We start from the raw sequence: 8,162 nt of genomic DNA, 5'->3' as shown, positions 1-8,162 counted from the left end.
GTCACCCATGTTAACATGTGTCTACCCTCTATCCCATGAATTATTTTACCTCCTCCTTCCCTCATAACCTTCGATTGTTGCTTTTATCAAGATAACCTTTTTTGAACTTTTTACAACATTTGTCTCATACAATGTTTGTCCTTTCATGATTGACTCATTTCCCCCCTTTGAGGTGCTTCACAGAATCATCATTCGAAAGTCCAACCTTCTAGTTAGTGGTCAAGCATGTTAACCATTTATTTGCACCCTCCAGGGACTCCTAAGGAGCTCTGGTAATGTAGTGGTTACAAGTTGGGCCACTAACCTCAAAATCAGCAGTTCAAATCTACCAGCTCTTCCGTGGGAGAAAGATGAGGCTTTCTGCTCCGGTAAAGATTTATAGCCTCAGAAACCCTATACAGGGTCACTATGAATCAGAACCAACTCCATCACACATAACCATCACCACCACCACCACCACCACCACCACCAGGGACACCTTGGTATGGTGGTTATGTGTCATCTATCTCCCATAGAACAGCAGGTAGTTTCAAATTGCTGACCTTCCAGTTAGCAGCCCAACTTGTAACCACTATGCTACCAGAACTCCTTAGAGGTTGTTAAGTGAGTCCACTTAGAGGAGTCTTGGAGTCCTGGTGTGGTGCTGTAGGATAAGCACTCAGCCTTAAGATCAGTTTGAACCACAAGGTCAGCAATTCAAACTCACCAGCAGTTCCTCAGAAACCCTATACAGGGTTTCTGTGGTTCGATTCAATGACACCTGATAACAACAACAGAGATGCCTTAGAATAAAGGCCTGACAACTGACTTCTGAAAATCAGACATCTTCCATAGGCCCTTTGGAGCCCAGTTCGACTTTGGCACACACGAGATCGCCATGAGTCAGAATCAGCTTGGCAGCAACTGCTTACTTTTAAACCATCTCATGACTGTGGCACTGAGATGTTTCATCCAAAGGCATTTCGGTTACAAAGTTGTTGTGCTTCTCTCCACCTACACCATACTCCCTTTCCTGGAGTCTTTTGGGCAAATGGCCCCACCAGGTGGTTCTGTGGTTGGCTGTTCTGGGTCTTTTTCTCTGATTGTTTGGATGAGTCTTCCATTCTCAAATAGCAAACTAGGGGCTGAGGTAGTGCACTGTGTCTGTAGCACTGTAACTCAACGGGTCTTTCTCTAGGAGAAAGCTCAGGGCTCCCTGCCTGCCGGCTCTCCCTTCTCCCACCCAGAGTTTGAGAACTACACGCTGAGGGGCCTCTCTTCACTCACAAGAAGCCCAAAAAGTCATTTAGCTGTTAGTGCAGCATTTACCCTGTAATTCTCAGATGTATGTGATTGGAACAGAAATAAATAAATAACAGAGAAGGAAATATCCTGAGGACGTCAGAGAGAGAGAAATGTGGAGAACAGATGCTGCTACTTGTTTTTGTCCCTGTTTTATCTTTTAAAAATACATAAAACATGAGTAATTAGGAAGAAATAGTTCCAGCTTTTAGGAAAATCAAAAAGGGGATATTTTAGAGTTTGAGTTGAACTTCTTGCATGTTTAAGTGTTTTGTTACTTAACACGCTTTGTGGAATCATGAAACTCTAACACAAGTGTAGAACTTGTAAGCTACTTATTACAGTTTCCAGGCTTTAAGGTGGTGAATAAATCATTCCAACTAGAAAGTGGCCTTTTACTTGTTTACAGTGTTTAGAAATTGCCCTTCATGGCCTGCAACCCTATTTTATCACCCAGACAGTCAAAAAGAATTTCCTTAGGTAAATATTCACACACTCATTTTATTCACTTAGTAAATATCTTCTGAGCACCTACTATGTGCTAGATATTCTCTTGATCCCAGAGATGCAAAGACTTGATTCCTGAGTTGTTTTTCACATGATTTGTTTTACACTGGTTGCAATATACCAGTTACTGTGGAGTTGTTTACAACTCATGTGTGCCAGAGTAGAACTGTGCTTGATGGGGTTTTCAGTGGCTGACTTTTTTTTTAAAGTACATCTCCAGGCCTTTCTTCTGAGGTGAGTCTGGATAGAACTGAACTTTCAACCTTTCAGTGCTTAACAGCCAAATGTGTTAGTTACCTCTTTGCACCAAGGTCTCCAGTTACAATATCCTAAACCAAAAACTAAACCTGTTGCTTTCAAGTCAATTCCAATTCATGGGACAGGCCCCAGGGATACTGAGTAGAACTGAGGTCCATAGGGTTCTCTTGACTGTAATCTTTACATGAAGCAGATCACCAGGCCTTTCTTCTTCAGTGCCTCTGGCTAGGCTCAAAATGCCAACCTTCAGATTAGCAACCGAGCACAATCCATCCAGGGACTTTGTTACAAGAATAAATTAGAGATGTACACCAAGTAGGAGTCAGGCAGTGAGATAGGGAACTAAACCAAACTGAAGGTAAAATGTGTTTCACCAGCATTAATATATAATCATAACAGTATTTATACATTATTCTGTACCTTTAAAAAGGCATCAATAACATTTCACTGATGTTCACATCAACTATGTGAAGGTTATTGTTGTTAAATGTTGTCGAGTCGATTCTGACCCATAATGACCCTGTATAGGGTTGCCAAGGGGCAGCTGGTAAGCTTTAACCACCGACCTTGCTGTTCAAATGACTTTGCAGTCTGACGCATTAGCCCACAGCACCACACCAGGACTCCCTGTGAATAGCTTATTCTTATGCCTGATTTGCACATGAGGAAATGGAAACATATGATTTCAAAACCAGTAAGTGACTGACTTGGAAGGCAAATGTGGGCCTTAGTACTCTATGTCTTTTGGTCTTTTCTCTCCCTGACCCTAGCTTTCCATAATCATATCAAAAACATATATTAATATTACAGAGCATGCCTTATGCCAGACACCATGATAAGTTTGGTTTGGTTTTGAGGGTAGGGAGGGGGGAAGTGGTAGCCCAAAGATGAGTAAAGCACAATTCCTGCCCTCCAGAAGCTTCTAGGGATCCTGGTGTGGTGCTGTGGGTTAATGCACTAGACTGCAAGGTCAGTTTGAACTGTAAGGTCGGCGGTTCAAGCTCACCAGCTGCTCCTCAAAAACCCTATACAGAGTTGCTATGGGTTGGAACCGACTCAATGGCACTTAACAAAAACAAAGAAGCTTCTAGGTTGAGAAAGAAAGAACCATGCAACCACATACAAAGAGAAAAGCTTTTGCAAAACTATGTGTACCAAGTGAGTGATAGAATAATTGATGCAGGAGTTCAAGGGAGAGAGGTATCACCATGGGTTAAGGGGTAGTAGATACTAGAAGGCCAGGACTGAGCTGAGCTTAGCAAACTGAGGGGCACTAGTGGTTAACAGAGAGAAGATGCTTAACCCCTAAAGACTATCTGGTTGCTGTTAAGTGCCATTGAGTCAGTTCCAACTCATTGTGAGCATAGGGTTTTCAAGGAGAGGCTGGTGAATTTGAACCACTGACCTTACAGATCTCATTTAATACCTATAGACTTTATAGGCATTAAATGAGCTCATTCATGTAAAAAAATATATATGACCTGGAGATTGTGGTGAAGTTGATATCATTCTGTATTAATTGATGGTTAACATCATCACCATCAACTCCCACCTCCTCAAACAAACCAGGCCCTCTGTATAGTTCCCCTAACACTCTTCCCTGCAGCCCTGTTGACCTGCAATCTCTTCTGAACACGTGGTTCTCCCCCCAAACTCTTCTCCTTTCTTCAGCACTGATGTCCACTTCTCAGAGAACAACTATTTCCATAAAACTGCCTTTCCCATGAGGCCCTGGTTTCCAGACCTTTGTGTAATTCACACCCCCAGGAAAGAACAGACTTTCTTCCAAGAACCTAGGTAGTACCTGCCTCAAATGAACACGTAGGCGGACACTCTGCAGGTTGGTGTCAGGAGTATTCTAGAGCTTGCCTGCTCCCATGGGGTTTACTTGTGGTCTTCTACTACTTAATGCATAACTCTGGTCTGTGTTGTTGGCCGTCCAAGGCTGTGGTGGACACAGCTGCCATGAAATAGACACACAAAAGAAATATGTGTAGCAAAAAATGAAATACTACAGCTGAAATCTGTGAAAGAATCATTGTTTCTATTTAGAGTCCTACCACTTCCCCCACCAAGCCCATGCTCTCTCATGTACTATCTCTTCCCCCAACTCAATTCTCTCATCCTCCCAGCTGCTCTCAGCAAGTTGTCAGCTGACAACCTCCCTTGCTCCCCATACATACACACTATAGGACAGGCCATAAGGTGTATCAAAATGGGCCTTGGCTGGGAATCAAGACCCTGAGGTCCAGCTTTGAATCTGCCAATAGCAAGCTATGGGAACTTTGACGAAGTCGTGAATTTTTCCGAATCATCATTACTACACCCTCTGGCTCTGACCTTTCATGCTGCTGTTGCTGTCCTCGTTTCTCAGCACATATTTATACATACACACACATATGAGGGTAAGTCAGAAAACACTGCTATGAAATCAAAGAAACCTTTTTTAAACAATATCAAATGTGAAGCTATTCTTTCTCCACATCCTGGTGTGACGCTTTGGGTTAATGCACTAGAATGCATAGTCGGTTTAAACCAAAAGGTGGGTGTTTCAAGCTCACAAGCAGCTCCTTGGAAACCCTATGCAGGGTCGCTATGGGTCGGAACCAACTTAACTGCCCTTAACAACAACAATAACATGCTCCATCTGTAGACTTCTGAAGATGGTGTTTCCATCACTGTAGCCCTTCCCCCAAAGAATTCTGCGCTCTTCGATGTTGTTGTTGTTGTTAAGTGCCATCGAGTCGGTTCCGACCCATAGCGACCCTGTACAGGGTTTCCAAGGGTGTAAATCTTTACGGGAGTAGAAAGCCTCATCTTTCTCCCGCGGAGCGGCTGGTAGTTTCAAACCGCTGACCTGAAGGTTCGCAGCCCGATTCGTAACCACTACGCTACCAGAGCTCCTTCAAATTGGCAATTTTGGCAATCTCAAGGGACAAAAATCACATTCTTCTACAGTGTTCTTTTGAAAAACAAAAAGAAAGCTGAAGGGGGGTTGGCTGTTAGCGGCTTTACGGCGAAGCTCGTGTTCGCGGTGGTATCCACAGTGTCTTCAGCGGAAGAGTTTGGCATGATGTTACATACCATTTTGCTAATACAGGCTACAAAGAGGCATTAGGGGGCTGGGGGTGGGTTTGACACACAGGTGTCTACAGTGTCTTGTAGTGTAAGTTTTGTATTATAGTAGTCCTGTTTCCATTTTGTTACACTCTAGCCAGGATTGAATGTATTAGATGACATATGAGGATCTTGTTCAATCTGAAATCCCCATTGCTCCCCATTTCCCCTTTCTTTTTTTCTACTTAAACATTTTTAGATGGCTTAGAAGAAAGTTGTTGTCAGTTAATGTTGGTTCTAATCCTTCAAGATGTTCGTATCTACTTTATAGTATTCACTGTACTAACCCTTATGCAAGATAGATGGGGTAAGTAGTGGTGACAAAATTTAGTCATGTCCTCAAGAGAAAGTCTTAGTTAAAAATAAATCCTCTTTAGTTATATTAAGAAGAAGAAGCCTGAAGGGGCAAGATCAAGATCCCTAATGGGATCAAGTTTTCCAGTTAAATTTGTATAGGATAACCTTTCTACCCTTGAAGAGTGTCATGATGGGAACTTTCCTCGGCACCACCTTCCTAGGCTTTTTTCTCACCAAAAAAGTTATACATTTCCTTAAGACTTCTTCATAATAAGACCCCGTGGTCATCCTGTGTCTTTCAAGAAAATCTATCAAGATTACTTCTTTGGAGTCCCATAAAAGAGCTGCTATAACTTCTCTGTCTTGGATGTAACTGGACCAGCAGGCCCCCTCAAGAGCCATTGTTTGGATTGGACTTTTTTTTTAAAAAGGCAACCCTAACAAGATTAAGGGGAGTCCTGGTGTGGCACTGTGAGCTAATGCAAGGTTGGTGGTTCCAGTTTACCAGCTGCTCCTTGGAAACCCTATACAGGGTCACTATGGGTCGGCATCGACTCAACGGCACTTAACAACAACAAGATTAGGAGTCCTGGTGTGGCACTGTGGGTTAATGCACCAGATTGCAAAACTGTTTGAACTGAAGGTCGGTGTTCAAGCTCACCAGATGCTCCTCAGAAACCCTATACAGGGTCGCTATGTGTCAGAATCGACTTGGCAACACTTAACAACAACAAGATTAAGACGAGTGTATTACTCAGAGAATTTGTGTGCAGGCATCTACTGATTGTAGAGACATGTTTAAACATGTTTCATTTGAAATAAGCCCATGCATATATGAACTGGAACTAGACTAGCAATATATTTTGACTTGCTCTCATATATGTATATGAGATAGATTCAAAAACTTCATGGAAAAATCCCATTATCTTTCATTCCATTTTTCTAAGAAACTTTTGAAGTCTTCATGTATATAAACATGCATACACTGTAGGATCAGCACTGAATTGCTAACCTAACAGAAGTTCAAACCTACCATCTGCTCCTTAAATATCCTGTACCAGGTTGCTATGAGTTGAAAGTGACTCAACAGCACTTAACAACAATAAAAATATGCATATACTCATTCATCAGTAAATTGAATTTTTTCAGAAACAGTTATTCAATTATCAGTTTGTTATTAAGAGGAAAAGAAGTATTGAATTAATACTATGGTAAAAGATTACTTTCTATAAGATATAAAACTTGATTCAAAATGATAAGAAAATATACAAATATCTACATAAAAATGGACAAAGATTATGAATAGTAATTCACCTGAAAGTGTAAATGGCAAACAAAATGTGGGATAAAGAAGTTTTTCTTTCTGGGTAAAAATATAAATGGAAATTAGTTTAACAATGAACTCTGCCAGATCTAGACATTTATTAAGTCTTATAATATTATAAGACATATCATAAAGTCTTATTAATCAAAACAGAAGTTACTACCTCACAAATAGACAAATAGTTCAACGGAGGAGGATAGAGAACTCAGAAATGTGTGTGTGTGTGTGTGTGTGCATGTGTTCATGTGCACTGTGTGTGTGTGTGTGTGTGTGTACTTAATAAATGTTAAAGGTAGTTGTACAAACCAATGAAGGAAGAGAGATCATTCAGTAGTTGGTGCTGGAAAAAACAATTCCATATATAGGGGAAAAAATTAAGCTAGGACTCAACCTTGTACTATATGGTGTTGTTAAGTGCCATCAAGTCTATTCCATCTCATAGCTACCCTGTATAGGGTTTCTGTGGCTTTAAACCTTTGGGAAAGCAGAAAGCCTCATCAACTCAGGAGTTTTAGTCCCTAGGAGAATAAATAAATTAGATGCAGGAAATGCTTGCTGTGGTGGTCTGAAATGGCCAACCTTGTGATTCACAGTCTAGTGCCCCCCTTATACTATATGTTGTTGTTGTTATGTGCCATGGAGTCGGTTCTGACTCACAGCGACCCTGTACAGGGTTTCCAAGGCTGTAAATCTTTACGGGAGCCGAAAGCCTCATCTTTCTCCCACGGAACAGCTGGTAGTTTCGAACTGCTGACCTTGAGGTTCACAGCCCGATTCGTAACCACTACACTACCAGATATATATATGTTGTTGTTATTGTTGTTAAGTGCCATTGAGTCAGTTCCAACTCATAGTGACTCTGTATAGGGTTTCTGAGGAAGAGCTGCTAAGTTTGAACCACCGATCTTGCAGTTCAAACCAACCTTGCAGTCCAGTGCTTATCCTACAATGCTACACTAAAAACCTATATGTGAAAACTATATAGCCAATGTTAAATTAAGATTGTGTAGAATATCTTTGGGCTCTAGGGGTTGGGAAGCACAAACCATAATGCAAAACTTGGCAGATTTTGTCTCATGAAGTTTAAGGATTTCTAATTAATGATGAAAATAACAGGTTGGTGACAGACTGGAACAGGTGTTACAACACCTAAGCCTATGAAAGATTGATACTTAGACTAGACAAAGAACTACAGTTCAACAAGGCAAGATAAAACCCTCAACAGAAAAGCAGACAGAAGTAGTAGCTCAAATGTCTAACAAGTATATGAAGAAATGCTCCAATTTGCCAGTAGTCAAAAAAATCAAATAAAACCAAAAAAAGATACAAAGTAGTAGCTTTATAGTCATCAGAAAGGAAAAACAGCTGATAAAAGTAT

General features: G+C 41.1%; 1 pseudogene; it reads right to left on the bottom strand.

The window, feature by feature from the left end:
• Positions 1–8,162, bottom strand: part of LOC102842016 — a 44,908-nt pseudogene that overhangs the window by 1,536 nt on the left and 35,210 nt on the right.

The sequence above is a fragment of the Chrysochloris asiatica genome, unplaced genomic scaffold (assembly GCF_000296735.1).
Source record: "Chrysochloris asiatica unplaced genomic scaffold, ChrAsi1.0 scaffold00133, whole genome shotgun sequence".
Taxonomy (NCBI): domain Eukaryota; kingdom Metazoa; phylum Chordata; class Mammalia; order Afrosoricida; family Chrysochloridae; genus Chrysochloris; species Chrysochloris asiatica.
The sequence above is the reverse complement of the archived record's forward strand: the minus strand, read 5'-3'. Positions and strand labels throughout refer to the sequence as shown.